At 36.7% G+C, this 18,862-nt stretch overlaps 1 pseudogene; it reads right to left on the reverse strand.

Moving 5' to 3' along the window:
- Positions 1 to 14,651: 14,651 nt before the first annotated feature.
- LOC105086843 (large ribosomal subunit protein uL1m-like) lies at positions 14,652 to 15,501 on the reverse strand (annotated as a pseudogene).
- Positions 15,502 to 18,862: the final 3,361 nt, after the last annotated feature.

Below are 18,862 nucleotides of genomic sequence, written 5' to 3' on the forward strand. Positions count from 1 at the left end.
TAAAAATTATCATAATAAATGTGTTTTAAAAATCTACTTGCAAAATTGAAATGATCTGCTTGTGAACACAACTATAATAATTTCTTTACTTATTTTTTACAATTAATAAATGGATTTAGTAAAGCTGCATATACAAAAGCAATATACAAAAAATCAGTTGCATTTCTATACACCAATAAAGGAGTATCAGAAGGAAAAATTAAGAAAACAATCCCATTTGCAATTACACCCAAAAGAACAAAATACCTAGGTATAAATTTAACCAAGGGTGTGAAAAACTTGTACACTGAAAACTTTAAGGCCCTGATAAAGAAACTGGAGAATACATGAATAAATAGAAAACTATTACATATTCATGCATTGTAACAATATGGTCAAAATGTTCATCTGGCCAAAGCATATGATTCAATCTCTAACAAAATTCAAATGGCATTTTTTACAGAAACAGAACAAGCAACCCTATCGTTTGTCGGGAACCACAAAGGATCCCGAATGGCCAAAGCAATCCTAAGAAAGGAGAACACAGCTGGAGACATCTCGCTCCCTGACTTCACACTACATGAGGAAGCTACTGTAACCAAGACAGTGTAGTATTGGTTCAAAAACAGGCACACGGACAAGAGGAACAGAGTAGGGAGCCCAGAAATCAACCCATGCATCCGCGATCAGTTAATTTTGACAAAGCTGTCCAGGACATACACTGGGCAAGGACAGTCCCCTCAATAAACAATGCCAGGAAAACTGGACACCACACACCAAAGAACGATACTGGACATCATCTGCACCAAACAGAAAACTGAAATCCACAATGTTCCACGTCCAGCCCTCCCTCTGCTGGGTCCTCTGAAAATGCACCCCTCTCAGTCAGCCTCTTGAGTCAGCCTCTCACAGGAAGCTTCTCCCCACTGTTTCCTCACCTTTTACTCCCGCGGTGGCACCTCCCTGTGAGTCTGGAACACAACGGGCTCCTGTCCGCATGGATGTGACGCAGTGTTGTCCCAAAGCTGAAGCTCTGGGATGTCCCGAGGAAACCGACCTCCTGTTAAGGTCACCACGCCCGGCGATGTTCAGAAGCCAAGGCCCTGGTGGGGGGCGGGAGTGGTCTGGAGGAGACCAAGCACCTGTCAGCTGCAGGAGGAGGCAAGTCCAAGCACAGAATCAAGTCCTCCAGCTGAACACGCGGGACCCTCACGAGGCAGAGACGGGCTTGGCTCTGCCTGCTGGCCAGCTGGAAAGCGCAGGCCCCACCACTCAGCTCCGTGGAGGCCATGCTCCCAGAGGGCAGGCCTGCAGGAGCCACTAAGTTTGGGAATTCAAACAGAAATTGAGCCAAAAATCCAGGACAAGCCACAATCCAGGCCTAGCTGAACCAAAGTTGTTGCGCTAGTCATCCCTGTAGGAGTCCGGGTGTTGTTAAGAGCCACCGTGAGAAGATGACATTAGGAGCCACCATGTCTTCAGTGCTGTGGATGACCTCTCCTCCCTTCTCTTCGCTTTTCCACAACTTGCAGAAAAATTCCCGCTCTCCTCCTCAGGTGGCTCCAGGTCGACCGCGCCTCCTCTGTGTGTGGGGGGGGGGGGGAGGAAAGGCCGTTGCCGCCGCCGCGCTGAGGATGCTGGGATGGACACGCATGCGCCCGGGCGGCCCGCAGGGCGGGGCCTCTCTTCCTTCCTTACTGTGACGTACTACCTGCAAATAAAGTGTGATTCTTCAGAACACTGTGAGCTGTGCTTCGTGTCTGTGAAAGCGCGGCATCAGAGAATTGCACCAGGTGTAGAAACAAATGAAAGATTGATCTAAGTGTTAAAAAAAAAAAAATTCTGAAGCCAGAAAGATGCTAAAGTACTCTTCCTTCAATTGTGTTTTCTTCTCCAAGCTTATATTCAAGGAATTTCCAATAGAACCTAAAGAAGAGCCAAGAAAATCTGCAGTTTATCTGTGTCTAAGCATTTTTTAGGAGAAAAAAGTCACAGAATTCATCCTTACTCTAAAATGATCCACAGAGCACATGCTGAAAGTCTCTTCATTTCATCAATATTGAAATCTCGTCATTTCAAGATATTTACATTGGGAAAGACTGTAAATTAGATACATCCCAAGGATATGTTTTGAATTCACACTAATAATATATTAGGAACATTTATTGAACCAAAGCTGAAGCACAAACTGCTGTGGTCTGAATGTTTCTGTCCTTCAAAATTACTATGTTGACATTCTAATGCGTGATGTGATGGAATTACTATGTGAGGACTTTGGGAACTTCTTAAGCCATGAGTGTGGATCCCTCACAAATGGGATTAATGTTTTATAAAAGAGGCTCCAGAAAGATCCCTAACCCCTTGAAGGATACAGGAAAGGTGCCAGATACAAAGGAGAAAGAGGGCTTTCCCCAGAACACAACCATGCCGCTTACTTAATCTTGAACTTCCTGCCTCAAGAGCAATGAAAATTAAATTTCTTTGTTTGTGAGCCACCCAGTCTGTCTATTTTGTTATAGAGGCCCAATCAGACTAAAATACAAACCTAAGTCATCCTTCTATGCACTAAAACAGACCAACTTATATTAAATATATAACATTTCAAGCCCCACTTAGAACTAATTATATGCTAGAAATTCTTTTTTTTTTTCTTCTCCACTTTAGTACCCACAAGAATAAATGCTATTCTGATCGGAATTATCTATTAAGCCTATTCTTCTCTTTTTGCACTTTGGACATTGATATATGTGTTCCTTAATATATATATGAATATATATTATATACTTTATATATATTTATATTTATATATTATAATATATATTTTTTGTTTCTGAACTTTATATAAATGAAAATATATAGTATTTATTTTTCTGTGACTTGAAATATTTGTTCAATATTATGTTTTAGAGATGCAGCCATGTTCATTATGCTTTCATTTCCACAAGTATATTAATAGCCTATTGTTTGAATATAACGCAATTTCTTTAATCATTCTAGGATGTATGAATATAATAAACGTTTCTCAGTGCACATGTGCAAGAATTCTTGAGTGAATATACTAAGGAGAAACATTTCAGGATTGTAGGATATTGACATATTTCAGCTTACCATTAATAACAATTCATTAATTCAATGTTCATAAAGATTCTACAGAACATCACTACTACAACGAATGAGAATAGACTATATCTATATCTATATCTATATCTATATTTGACTTCTTTAATTGTCCAGAGGCCCAAGGGTGTCTGTATTTTGTATACCTGTATTCAATTTATGACACAACAAAGAGCAGAAACACAATGATTAGTAAGATCAGTTTCAGCACACTTAGATCACAATAATACTGGAAAAGGGTTTTTTCTTATGTCTAAGTGTGGAAATACATGCCCCTCAGTCAACAGTTCTAATAAGAAAACTTCTTTTATATCCTTGAAAATTATAGTTAGTGTTGTGTTTCAAAATACATAAGCTATTGCTGATATGACTAAAAGACACCAAAAGAAATCACTTACTAAAATGTGAGACAAGAGAACTACTTACCATGAAATCTATTTCTTTCCATTTATCAAAATTTTCTCCTTTCCTAGACAGAAGCAGCCGGCAGTCTTGTTTCCCCAGGGACATACAAGCAGAACACTAACTGAAGCCACATGAAAGGTAAGTATACTTATCCAAGTGGAAAATATGGCAAGTACATATGTTATTTATGACACCAATTAGTTCTTGAATCAACAAATAAAATAAAATGTTTTCAAAGAAAGACATCTACAGAACTCAGTATACACAGGTAAATCCAAAAGGAAATCTTAAGAGATTGAGCTGGATAATCCAAACCAAAGGAGTTATTTTCTTTGAAATACCTGTGAATAAAGGATACAGAAACTAGAGTTGTTTTGTTTTCTTGTATGTCATAAATTTTTCTCTTGGAGTGAGTAAGCCAAATATATACTCAATGAAGAAATCCTCGTTTAAGTATTCAGAATTTTTTTTGTATTTTGGCCTCATGAAAAACATTCAGCTAGGTATTCATATGAGGAAACTGATCCTTAAAAAGTCTAAGAAATTTGATCAAGTCACCTAATAGAAAGTATAGTGCTGAAACTCATGATCGTTGCTGTCACAATACAAAATTTGCATTCATCTCGCTAAAGCAGGTTACCTCAGAATTCATTGAAATGCAAGATTTGCAATAGATTACTTAACTTTCATTATAAAGCATAGTACTCTCAAATTGAATTATGTTTGATGAAGTATTGCAAATAATTCCTTCTTGTGGCACTTTAATTTTCCTAACATGTCTTCAGTCTAAAGAGTATTAGCGTCAGATTTAACATTGTTATGTTCCATACTGAAATTTATCTATTTAATCAGATATATTTAATCAACTTTTTATTTAAATACTTAATTGGAATCATTTTGGTTCACATTTTGGATCAACCAAGAAAGGAGTTGAACTCTTTCACACTGAGTTCATGCGCTTACAAAATGATTATGTTCATATGCAGAGTGGCTGTTAGTCATTTGTCTTCAAAAATCATTTTTACACTGAAACTAACATTAAAAAGTCTAAAACTGAGGGCTTGAAAAAATTTAGTGCTTTGCTATTCCATACAGAATATGCAGTCATTTAATTTTGGGAAGAATGATCAATATGTAGGATTTGTATGTTTAATATAAATTTGGCATCAGCAGAATAAGTGAGATAAGAGAACACAGAGAGAATGAATAAATAAATATGTGAGAAAACATCAAAAAGATCATCTCTACTTAGGATTTTTAATGATTTTTTTCTTTATATGTTCCTTCAATTTCAGAATCTCACATAAATTACATTTATGTAAAATGTTTAAATCTTTACAACTTTTAACTCTATGATGAGTAATAATAAATTCATTTTTAACAGACACACACACAAACACACAAGATATGAAAAAAGCTAAATTCCTCTTAATAAGGCACATGGCATTTCTTGATTGGTCAGCTGTGTATTTTTCATGGGAAAGTCTATACTTCCATGGAGAGAGGTGTGAGCTGGCACTTTAGTAATAGGTTCAGAGCTGACAGGCTAAAAAAAAAAAAAAAGGAAAAGTTATTCACAATCACTGATTAGTTGTTCAGTAGATGACCCAAGTACATGCAGAAAGGTGAAACTTTTTTTATATTGATATTTGACACTTTTATAAAAAATACCACTTGAAGGAAAGGTTGGGTTTTCTGACAGTTACTTTGGAGTTAGTATTTTTTTATATATATATATCACACATTGCTGTGAAAGACAATTATGTTTTCAATAAAAGGGGCTCTACATGTTGGATTCCTGTCCTGTTCCTGTTACCTGTTCTACCAAGGACATACAGCAAAGGGAAGAGAAAAAAAACAGTAATCAAAAGTAGTGGGTTGCTTGGGAAAATGACAACACAAAGGAGGAAGAGAAGTGAGGCTGGACGGCCAGGAAAGGTGTGAGGTGGGAAGCCATTCCAGGCCTGATGTGCTTGTCTCCAAAGAAACATCTGGAAATGCTCCTGAGAATTCTGGTTCACGATTTATCTTCCCAGCGCAGCACAGAAGGTAGCGGTTTCTCTAGGTTTTGTCTGCCAGAACAGATGCTTCTCTGTGAACAGTTGTTTTATATGCATTCCTTTTACATAACATTGGGAGTCAGTTTACTTCTTCAAGTCATCTTGAGCGCAGTTCTTCTTCATTACAAGTGACAGTTTGGGAAAACTAATGTGCGACGTGCAGAACACTTAGCAAGATGGGAACATTAAATGTATGAATCTCTAAAGCCTTCTAGGTTGTAGAAGGACGGTACTTTACTGCAACAGCAGTCTCATTTCATCCAGTCCTGGGGGAAAAACCTTGCCTTACTTTCCAGCATAATTTGTATACTTCTCTGCCATCAAAGAGAAGTACCCTGAAGAAAATTTTCCATTTCAGTGAAATAACAAATTAAATATCTCCCAGTTGTACCTAAAACTTGACGTTGCTAAAAAAATTTTATATTCTAAGGTAAAAGAAGTTACATTCCACTGGCATTAGCCTATAATAAAAATGGAGTGCTGTAAGATAAATGGGAAGGTGGAGAGTTAGTTCAAATTCCTAAAACTCTTTCTCTTTGATGTACCTAAATGAATAAAACTACCAAAAAGATCAAAATTTCATCGAGAATAAAATTAGAAGAGTCTCACTGACATTCTATATATTTTATATGTATTTATATCCGATATAAAGAAATAAAGATTATAGAGAATACCAGTAGCCAACAAACAATTCTCTGTCTCCTCTGTAAAGTGCCATGTTCTTGTAAGCACACAGAAGACATCTTGAAGGACTCCGGTAATACTCCTTTTGACTATCACAGAGCAGCCAGGACTAAAGAGGAATACAGTCCTCTAAATGATTTCTTTTCAGACTTGACATTCTAAGAAAAAAGCAAATGGAGTGGAGACAAACTTGCTCTATAGTTGCAGTCAGAGGATGATGCCAGGCATAAGGGTCCCTTTATTGTCAGAGAAAAACCATTATGTAATAACTTACAAATCCGAAAACTATAAACATTGTGATGTCAACTCTACTTCCATTTCTCCCCGAAATAGTTGTTTAGTATACAAGAGGAGATGAACTGATATCTGAGGACACCCTATAATGAACCAGGTTAAGTCCTGAAAATTGGTGAAGCAGCCCACAGAGATAGGGTGCTACCTATTTGGAAAGCAGTTGTGTGCATTTCTATGACTTGAATTATCTTTGGTAAGTTTTTCTTCTCTCTTTTTTCAGGCAACTGATAAATTGATTTTAGATTGGACTGTGTCACCATCCAGTATCCAACACAATTTCTCAAATGGAAGAATATAGGATATAGGAAGGTTACCTATATTTGAGCAAAGTGCAAAACTTGATAGAGTAGTTTGCCTTTAAAGCTTGATTTTATCAATTCAAGTAACCGAGTAACAATTCTAAATATATTAGTAAACAGAAAATTATTTGTTGTGTAAATCTTAAAACGATGTGTTACTTGACAGTTCAATCCATATCTGGGTTTTCATTCCATTTTCAGTTTTACTGTAATAGTTATAGATAGAAAATAGATAATACAAAATTTGAAAGATCAGAGAGCACTTGGAAGAGAACGATCTCAAGGATATTTCCAGTGGTGGATTTGGAATCTTCCAGAAGTCCAACAGAATCACTAATATAATGGTACTAAGCAGAAAGAGATATAGGGAGAGATGGAGGTGAAAGAAAGACAGACAGACAGACAGACAGACAGAGACATAGAGAGACAGCAAGAGAGGGAGAGAACATGAGGACAGAAAAAAGTGAAGTCTGAACGACAAGTTCTGAAGGTTTCTTGGATTAGTCCAACATGGTTGTGGGCGGTCTTTATTAAGGAAGCAGCATTACCTAGCATGAGAGGACTGATTTAGATTTTAAGGTTTGGTCTTTGACTACAGACTGTTCCAGTGGCTTGAGTACATCACCAAGTGGGAGCCTACTCCATCTCTGAATGTTGGTGATAACAGGTTCCTTCCAACTCTGGAAAAATGAGGTTCCAAGAAGTGTGTGGACCACCGAACTGCCTTTCTTTCTAGTTCAGGTAACTGAAGCATTGTCAGTAAAAATAATCTTCAGTGGACTTTTACAATGTTTGCCGTGTGTGTTTGAATGAATAATAGTTTCTTCTTTATGCATAGGTAGTAAAGCTATAAAACAGAGCAGCAGCATTTGTAAGGCACTCATCATGTGGGAAAGGCATACAGAATGTACCAAAGGATAAGGAAACAATTGCTTCTGACCCTGATAACTGCATGGGTTACATGCACCTAAACCTTGCTCTTTACAACAAAATAATAAAAATCAGCTTCAGAGGACATAAATGACTGCCCCAGTGAGGGGGCAGATAACGTACTCCCCTTGCGAGCTCTGAAGGGTTCATTATAAAAGGAAGAATTTCTTATCCGTAGAATCCCCTGAGGAGGAAAGGCACTGGGGAGTAGAGAAGACAAGCACAACATGAATTCTCGGAGCATTTTGGTGAGAATCTCCATGAGCATCTGCTGCCAGACAGTAAATCCAGTGGTAACAGGCATGCAGTGTGAGGGCCTTTCTTTCTAGTATGCATGGTTAGAGTGTCTTATCCCTTCTGGCATCACTGTTCTTATTCTATCTGAGCATAATGGGGATTGAAAGCTCCACAAGGGAAGTTAAAGAAAGGAAGTTGAAGAAAAATGTGACAGTATTAAAAAGAAAAGCTACTTCTAATAAACTTGTTTTCTTTGCATGCAATTCATTCTCATTTTCTAATTTCATCAGGTCACATGAACTATTTCTCAGTCTTCCAAGATCTGTCATTATGAATGGAAACATGCATTATCTCCTTTAATTCTACCTCTTTATTGTTGATCTCTCAGTAGGATGGAGACATATTACATGTGTACTATAATTTTCAAAAGTGAGAGGATGGAAGAGTTTAATAAGCAATAGAGACCATAATGAAACCACTTTGGCTGCTAAGGACTGGGTGAGCAAGGTCTGCTTAGAGATACATGAAAGTATTTGTTTCAGTGAGTGTGTGGTAATACAACTTAATTTGACATTATAGATTTACAGTTAAACACAGGCAATTTCTAAAGGAAGTATTAGTGCTATCTACCTTTCTTAACAATTATATTGTAGTTGTTTCTCTCACCCAACAAATATGTGAAATCTTCAAAATATTTCAACTACATATTTAATATATGTATCAATTAATATTGTTTTGTAACTGGGAGGCATATAAAATAATCTAAGTATAGTAGAGAAATACCTTAGTTGAAAAAAACGGATTTTCTATAAAATGGGATCTGTCTTTGACCTGCCCTAGAGGGCTTATTTACATATGATTCTCATGAACCTTATTATAACAGGAGCATCTCAACACTAAGCAGATGCCTTAGTCTGTTAGGACTGCTATGACAAACCATGATGGACTGAATGAGGAGGAGGGGGTAAAACTCAGTAGTAGGGCACATGCTTCTTAAGACTGAGATTTAAGCAGAGTTACAGGGAAGCCGTCACTGTGCCCTTGATACCAGGTTAATGACAGTTGATCATCAACTGACAATCCTTCTCTGTTTTATTCTGATCATCAGAGAATGTAAATAATGAGAAAATAACACATGCAAAAAAGTAAAAATATGTGCTTTTCCCAAGCCGGAAAGTGTGAGGTGTTTTTGCTGCTTTCAGGTGAAAGTAAATTATAGAGGCATCAGAGCAATTACGGGCTGAACTGTGTTTCTCAAAATTTTTATTTTGGAGCCTTAACCTCCCCACCCAGTACCTCAAAATGTGAATGTATTTGGAGATAGTGTCTCTAAAAAGGTAATTAGGTAAAATGATGGTGTTTGGAAGGGGAGCTTAATCCAGGCTGGCTGTTACCCTTACAAGAGGGGGAGATTAAGACAACAGGAGATCACCCACCACGGGGACCACTGTGTGAAGAGGCAGCATGAGAGTGGCCATCTGCAAGCAAGGAGAGAGGCCTTGGAGGAAATGAACCCTGCCAGCACTTGATCTTGGACTTCCAGCCTCCAGAATTGTGAGAAAATAAATTTCTGTTGTGTCAGCCCCCTAGTCTATGGGATTTGGTTATGGCAATCCTAGCAGACAAATGCAAGGGCTTCGGCCACTCCTCCTTCCACTCCATCACCAGGTGCACGAGGCAGTGTCTGTATAGGAAGGAGTCCAGATGCTTCTCCCACAAACTCTCCTAATGGCACCACAATAGCACTTTTTTAAATAAAACGGCCCGCCAGGCAGGTAGACCATACGTCTGTGCGGAGAGATGACTGGGAAGCCCACAAGTCTTTCCACTCTAGCTCATGAATCGATGGCATTTAAGTACACGCAGTGGCACATGGAAAGTCTTGCATTGGCTCTGTTGCCAGTGGCCATTCAACACAAAGGACTGACAAAGACAGGCCGGATTCTGAGACAATGATCACAGATACTGGTGATCTCCGTTCCACAGGGCAATTTGCTATAATGACTCTCCACAGATCTTGCTAGGACTCCGTCTCCCTTCACCACAGAAGTTCTAAATTTCTGGCCTTCAGATTCTTTTTTTTTTTTCTTTCTGATGCACCCACATGGCAAGAGTAAGTAATCTTGAAGAGGAAGCAACAGAATTTTAAGAAGAGTGTTTGTGGAGAGGAAAACATTATTGCTGTATTAAGGTTCACATTTCAAGCAGTGAAAAAAACAAATTTGTTTCTGATACCTAATCACAGCTGTGAAAGACAAATCCTCCAAGAACCTAGGGATTGTGGCCAATGACAGATGAACAAATTTCAATTGCTGTAGAAAACCCACAGGATAAAAAATGTCAGCACTCAGCAGTCTATGGTTTCTTCCAGTACAAGGATACAAGAATAGTGTTAAAGTAAGAAGGTATAATAAAGCCAAAAGCTGTCACATGAAAGGAATTCAGAAAGGCCTGAACCAGGTCTAATTGTCTCTTAAAAGGTCCCTAAGGGTGCATTTTCTCTCCTGAATAATGAATCCCTGAGATATGCACAGAACACCTCCCAACCAATTCTTCCGAATAGTCTAAAACGCCGTGGGTCATGTTGGCACGTTCTTGTTGTATAATCAGCCCCAAAGTCACAGGCCTCGGAGGATCTTTTGTGAAAACAGTGCTAATGATGTTAAACTTTACCTGAGCTCTGTGCTCCTGGACAACCATCAAGGTTAGGGAGTCCCCCACCCTTTTGTGTTTCAGGAAATGGCTACTGCAAAGAATCACCCTTCCCTATTGACATAGATAAGCCTTGTGAATGACGCCTAGTTTATCTATGACAAGACCAAGCACAGACACTCCAGATTCCTTTTTTTGTTTTTTTCTTCAGAATGATTAGCTGAACTATTTGTACCCGCTGACCAATCTGGGCAACATACTCGGTCACTTGACTTAAACACCAGTTAAGCCTCTACTTCCCCACAGGCCCTGAACTTTGACTGCCCTTTAAGATGAAGCAGGAGTTGGTTTGAAGAATAATCCCTCCAAAAAGACCCCGTTCTGGAATCTACTGACTTTGGAGGGAAAAAACATTACAAACTTCCATGCCTAACTGTCTGATTACGCCACCCACCCATCCCACTCCTCCATGTCTGGTCATTCTAGACCTGGTTTCTCCTCTTTATAAGAGCAAGTTCCTTTCTGCCTGACCATTGAGGTGCTTGCAGACCTGATCTTAATATTCTCCTTATTCTAAAAGTGCCTCTCCCCTTGTTGCAGTAGATTTCTCCTTCTAGCAATTCTCCTTTTGAATGAAATCTCTCCTTATCTAAGCTTGGGTTTGTTTTGTATTTGAAAGTGTAAGTCATCAGTGTCACTGTTATTAACACATAGTGCTGGTAAGCTGCCCTCAAAACTCCATGGACACCTGGCGACACAACAATACTCTTAGTAGCATTCATAGTGTTTCAGTGTATTCCATGCCATGTATGTGGACGGGTATTTTGTATAAAATTGTATAGTTGAGAAAATCAAATAACAAATACGAAATCTGACCTAACCTGACTTAAAAATAACTACGTGGATAGTTTTTTTTTTGAAAAGCAGATAGATCTGTTGAAATATAAATTGTTCAAAATAATTTTTAAAAGGTTGAGAAGCCATCAAATTTATGTAAAGAGCTGGTTTATGTTAGATTTTCAAGCCTCACAAAAGTTCCACAAATAAAAAATAAAAATAAAAGTAATAATTACATTCTCTTGTATTAGTAGATGTAAAATTCTAACTAAATTAAGCAATAAACTCAAAGAATAATCTGCCACAAATGACTGAGTTTTACTTAATGGACTGTTTAATATTAAATGAGTGTTAATATGTTAATGCACAGATAGATGAAAATTTAAATAATGTTACAAATTGTATGAAATATAACATGAGAACTCAGTATTCCAGTCAACATAAAATCTGACCATAGCTAAAAATAGAAATATGCTTAGAAAAAGACCACATTTTAAAGCATAATAAAATGTTCATCTTTTTATGATAGGAGGTTCTGTTTATTTTCTTAATTATTGCTCAATTTAAATTAGTTCTACAATATATATAAATTAAGAATATAATAATAATTTGTTCAGAAATAACACACGCTGCATGAACTAAGGAGTAAAATAATCCAATTTTCACTGCAGCCCTGGACTCGAAGTACATTTTGGCTGGTAAATCTTTGTTTGCCACTCAGACATACGGGTAGGATTAGATAAATTTGACCAGGGACTCAGGTCCCTTATTGCAAACTGCAAAATGTGAATAAACAGAGTGCCAGGACTCTGCTTGGGCAATTGTTGCTGCAGGGTAATTGGCAGCAAACATTGTTTTGCTTCTGTTGATCATTATTCCAGAGTAAGTAATTACACTTGATTGCATACAATGCTATTTTCATTAGTATTACTGATATTGCCTGAAACAGGGATGATCCAGTCTCACTGAGATTTCACAAAGTGAGATTTTGGGGACATAGCATTTCTTCTTGCCACCCTTCAGTCTAGTGATCTTTTTGATAAGACCTGCTAGGACAGCAGAATTCTCTATTTATTTCAGTAATTCCATATTTATTTTGTGATTTTTTTCAATTGTTCTTTTTTCCTTCTGCCTTTCAATTCAATTCATAGCACTTCACAGAGAAATAAGAATCAAAAAAGATAAGTCAAATATATCTACTAAAGCACAGATTTTAATCCTCTTTTATAATTAAAGTAAGTGAGCTAAAAAACAGTAAAGTATTTGATGCAATAAATAGCTTAATACTATTGTCTTTTCCTGAGAAAATAGTCACATAGACTTCATAGAGAGAATTTCTTAGATACTTTTTATAACAATTTCTTGTCCTAACTAACCTCTAGTTAAAATAAATAAATAACTAGTTACATTAAATATAAATAAATAAATATGGTATAAAGTAAATGAGGCATCTTTTGGGACTTAAATTAAATAAATTGTAATGTCTATGATCTTGCAAATTATGATTTTTTTTTCTATTGTGAAGATGCTATGGACTGAATTATGTTTCCCGTAAATTCACTTGTTGAATTCCTAACCCCAATGTGACAATATTTGGAGATAAGACTTTTAAGAGTTAATTAAGGTTAAATGAGGTCACAAGGGCAGGGTCTTATTCTGGTCGGACTGGTGGCCTTTTAAGAATTGGAAGAAAGCAACCATCTAAAAGGCAAGAAGAGTACTCTCACCAGAACCCAATCATGCTGGCACTTTGATTTCAGATTTCCAGTCTCCAAAACTGTGAGAAAACAAATTTCTTTAGTTTAAGCTACTTAATTACGTTTCATTTCATTATGGCAGCTAGAACAGACTAAGATGCATGATTTTAACCAAACATTTTAACTTTTTCAACTGAGGTACAAAGACATGTAAAATTGAGACCATTTCTAAAAAGATGTAGTTTAAATTCCAGTACAAATAGAATATACCAAATGACAAGCAATACCGAAGTTTCCAAGAAATATGTGATGCTATCAATAAATAGCTCCATTGAACCCTACTGGCTCATGCTTCTAGAATTTATTTGGGGGGCGAGTTACTAACCCATTTTCTCAAAATTATTTACTGGGGACTAAAAATGACAAGGGAAACTCACTGTTTGCAAAACATGGATAATATAAGCATGAGGAGTAGTGTGTGCTAAATTATACCCCAAAGTGCATGGTGATCTGTGAGAGTAGGACAAAGTCTGACCTGGGCAGTCGTTGGAGAGATTAAGCTGTTACGTTGCAGAGCATAGTTTGCAGATCCTCAATAAAAAATGGGAATTAAAATGTAATTTTCCAAGGGGGCTGTGTGTACTTATATGATTTTTTTTCTCACAATTTCAAAATATCAACAAAGTAAGTGTTGACTTTATGGTCCTTTTCAATATTGTAACGTTTTTTAAGGTTCAGACACAGAAATTTTATTTTCTTATTTTTGCATTTGTAAGATTTTCTTTTCTGGTGTTAAAATTCACTTTCAAACACATGATCAGGAAATAACAAGATGCCAGTTGTAGAAATTATGCAGTTTTTAAATTTTCTCGGTTGTTCCTTTATCCACTGAAAGTGTTAGGAAGTTAGATAAGTGGGGGCACCGGGCAGACAGGTGGAGGAGAGAGAGAATGTTCTGAAAGATGGCATTATGCCCGACTCCAGCATAAAGGGACTTTACTTCTTCTAAATGAGTGCCAGGAAGAAACTGGTTAAAACCTGACAGCCAAGACTGTGAGGGAGCAGAGAAGTCTTAACCAGACATGGCCCAGTGTTCATTGTATTATAATTAACATTGTGGTTTAGGCACCCCCCCCCATGGGTTTTTGTGTGTACATGCACAAAGAGGCCAAACATGACTAAGCATTCCAGAGACAAGAGCTGTCAATCAATCAAGAGACCACCTCTAAGCGAGGGTGTAAGACAAAGGGGAGACAAAGACCACTGCGTTTTCCTTCTTGGATCAGCACCCCATTCCTGGAGGTGTACTTTTCTAAATAAATAAATAAATAAATAAATCTTTAAAAATCTTTCATTACACAATGCACTGACTCCCAACTGCAAACTTGTCTTTTGGGTATGACAAGGACTGGAGTTTTTACCTTTTTGGGTAATAAAAGTAATTCCACAATCCAACATTTTTAGGCAAAACCTTTTTTACTTTTGTTGGTTTCTGCTTGTTTAGGCAACAACAACTTCATCTTTAGTATCAAGCCTTCACTTGGACTATGAAAGGAAGCGTGTACCACAGAGGATCCCAAACTCAGACGTCTGTCTTACAAACTTCACTGATAACCTTTCGCACATTGGCAGCTATCATTTGATCCAATGTTGCTATTTTGGTCTCTAGAAATTTCTCTCTTCAACTACCTTAATTTCATGTCCAGTTTTAAATAATTCAAGTATTTGGGGATGTCATGGCAAGTGGAATTTCGAATAAGCTTTGAAAATCTTTTTTCCAGTTTCTTTTTTAATGGATTAATCTCAGGTATTCTTTCTGGAATAGCCACTTTAAAGTCTGCATGAATTTCATCATCCAAAATCCTCTGAATCAGATTAGTTCCCTCTGCAGATGCAGCTATGTTTTCTTCTGCTCTTGTAATCTTTGATGCATCTCTGTAAATACAGCAGCTTTATTAATTTCTGAAGCAAAAGGGTATGGAAACCTAAGAACACTGGCAAATGACTTAACTTTTTATTTTTCTTTTTCCCATGTGCTAAATCCAGTGTCAAATCCAAATAAGCACCTTGCTTTGGATTAGTACAGTCCTGAATTTGAAATTTCTTAAGTGAATAGCTTTATTAACCTTGTATATCTCCTATGGGTATAAGTGCTTTAAACAGACATCTTCAGGATTGCTTTCCACATAGTGGTATGACTTCTACTTTTTTAATCTTATCTTTATTTTTTTTCTTTCTCATTTGATGCTTTTCCTTTGAAATCACTTTTATTTTTGGCTTTGTAGCAGCAGCAAAATGTCTGATGGGCATTTGAACATTTCCAGAATGAGAATAAAGAGATAACTGATAAACTGTCTTAGAAAGATTGTGTCTTTGATGAAGTATTAAGACTGTACCAAGGCATCTCAGGGGCACTATTTTGGATTATGTTGACCTATTATAACCTTTTTGTTTTCAAATTTGCCAAAGCAAAGATCTCCCTATTACAGATTCCAATTTTAACTTTCAGTATTTTTTATTATATGGAGATTGCTCTATGAAAAACTCCAGATTAAGACCAATCTATTTCTTCTCTCTGTATTGATGAAATAGATTGAAGATGCTACTGATTTGATGGATTTTGCATAACTTGATAATTCAAGTCATTTCTATCAGACTGGCACCACATTCCCCAATTCTCTAGCCATCTCTAGAAGCACATCTTTAAGGAAATTCTGAGGTTAAACTAAAGTATGGCTAATATTAGTTACTCTGCTGGTGTTCTCTCTATTAGCAACACTACGTAGACATTTAAACTCTACATGATAGAAAAAGAATTGGACTTCATTCTCACGTTGCCATGGAAATGGGTTTTCTTTTATCTTACTTGCTACACTTGCTACTGTAATTTTTTTGAACGTCATATTCTATGAGTCTCATATTGTACATTTTGATAAGCAAGGAATAGACTAGAGCTCTGACAAGAGGATAGTGAGAGAGGAGTACACTAAAGGGAGGTGTTTCATTTAATAGGATAGCATATATTACTGGAAAGTAATTTGGTACCTAACGCGTTTGAAATTTATATATATGTATATATATTCAAATTTGTTGTCTTTGGAGAGGAGTGAAATTATACAACTATCTCTCAGGGGAGAAAAAATATGTATATGTATATACTATACTGTTCTTAAAATATGTATATGTATGTACTATAACCTCCTTATTGGTTTCATTTTAACTAACTCAACACTAAAATTAAAGTTTCTTTCTTTTTACCTAATTTTATTTGCTAAATGGCCCCATGAATCCCTAAGTTAATCATTTCTACTCTTCTAACTTATAATAAATTTATAATGATCTGCTCAGAGAAGGTCTTCCTCTTTGTTACCTCATATGAACAATTAGATTCTTCTTAGTTGCCCCAGATCAGTTTCACATCTTGCCCTTATATGTTAAACATCATCTTGCTTCCTATAAACAATTTTTTTTTTTACTCTCTCTTTTCTATACATTATAGAGCACTGTTACCATTTCAGAATTTAAGTTCAGTGTGTGTACTCACACTGATTCTGGTCGTAGTGATACATAATATCAGTGGAACTGCGCACTGTAATAGGAAGAAACCAACATGTAGGAATTCTGCTCAGTATCTCTAAGCAGCATTAACTGACTGAACAGCATGCCAGGGACACAAAAATCATTGAATTGCTAAAGTAAGACTTGGCAATTTGTCTTTTCCCCTTTAAAGCATTCTGGTAGTGGAGGATTAGAATAAGGAGGAAGCAAACACTGTAATAATTGGGTCAGCAAATAAACCTGCATTCCAGTCATTAATACCAAGCCACTGGTGACTGAGTATTCAGCACATGCTTAATTATTATTCTCAGTTGATAGGGTGGAGACATTCCTCACAATTGCCTCTTTATATGGTTTTCATGGAACTAACCTGTAAAACACATTTTCTTCTAGACAAAATAACCTCTTAAATCTACCTCTCTTTTCTTCCATTCTAGTCTCTAGTCTGTGTTTCATTAGGTCTGTTTCCAGTACTGTTTTAGTGGTTTTTGTGAGGCTTTTTGGCGTAAAAGACTTAAGAAAAAAAAAATCAATTTATTCAGGAAGATTCTTTTACTTTTCTTGTTTCAGTTATAGCCCATATAATTTCATAGACAGGTTTTTAAAAATTTTTAATCCTAGGGTTATAATTCTCTTTTTAATTTTATAAATAAGGGAACCCTCAGTGACAAAGCAACTTTCCCGGAGTAGAAATGTACCACAAACAACAAAATAAATCACCCTTCATCGTTGGCTTTTACTCTTCTAAAGGAAATTTTCTCACAATTTATTGTTGACACGTCGCACTATGTATTTTTTGTTGTTGTTCAGGCTGTCCTGTGTACTGTAAGATGTTTAGCAGTACCCCTGGTCTCTATTCACTGGATGCTAGGAGCGCCTGCGTACACCCAGGGATGACAATCAGGAATGCTTTCAGACATTCCCCTTTGCCACTATTATTGTGTGTGCTAAAACCACATCTTTGCTGTGCCAAATTTATTAAGTTATCTTTTCTTCCCATTATACATACTTTTCTTTAGGGTGCTGATTTTCAAGGGTCAGTCCTGCTACTGTCTGAATGTTTGTCTTCCCCAAATTCACATGTTGAAATCCTAATGCCCAATGTCATAGCATTAGAAGTGAAACCTTTGGAAAATAATTAGGTCATAAGGGCTCTGTTCTCATAAATGAGATTAATACAAAAGGCTTGAGAGAGCTCCCTAGACACTTTTGCCATGTGAAAATACAAGAAATTTGCAACCTGGACAGGGGCCCTCACTGGACCATGCTGGCACCCTAGTCTTGGACTTCCAGCCTTTAGAACTGGGAGAAATAAGTTACTTTAACATGCTTATAGGCATTCGAGGCTGCAGCATTTTGTTATAGCTTGTTAAACTTTAAAAGGTTTTCCCTGAAGCATTAGGTCTGGTCTCTATTGCTCATTAACTTCTTAGCCAACATTATATGGGTCATGGTAGATTTGCATACGTTATATACGTCACAAATTGGTTAAATCCATATTTACTATTCATGGGGGGAGGGTATAGCTCAGCGGTAGAGTGCATGTCTAACATGCGTAAGGTCCCAGGTTCAATCCTTAGTACCTCCATTATAAACAAACAAATAAACAAACAAACCTAATTACCCTATCAAAAAAAAAACTAAATTACTATTCATTTTAAGATTTGCAAATGTTGCTTGATTCTTGTAAAACAAAATGATAGTATTTGCAATCAAAGAGCTTATGGAGGAAAGACATCATCTGCTTGTAGGATCTACATTGGTCTTTGTTTCATTCCTATTCATGTATGGATGTAGTATACAAACAGACATCCAGGCACAGAGCTGCTTCTGTGCATAATCATCTTCTGCTCTACAGCAGCTAGAACAATAACATGACTGTACTAAAAACGCTTACATTTGTTTTATTGTTTCTTTTACTTATAAATCAGGTAGGAAGGGACAAAATGTTTTGTCAGTTCAATTTCTATATAACTAGCTTTCTGATTGTCCCAAATGGATTGAATAATTATTGATTCACAGAAACAGATGCTATGATTGAAATGTACTGATGTAACATAATGATGTAATGATGTTAATTTCACACACAGGTAGTGGGAAAACCATTTTTTAA

This window comes from Camelus dromedarius, chromosome 2, assembly GCF_036321535.1.
Source record: "Camelus dromedarius isolate mCamDro1 chromosome 2, mCamDro1.pat, whole genome shotgun sequence".
NCBI classification, from domain to species: Eukaryota; Metazoa; Chordata; class Mammalia; order Artiodactyla; family Camelidae; genus Camelus; species Camelus dromedarius.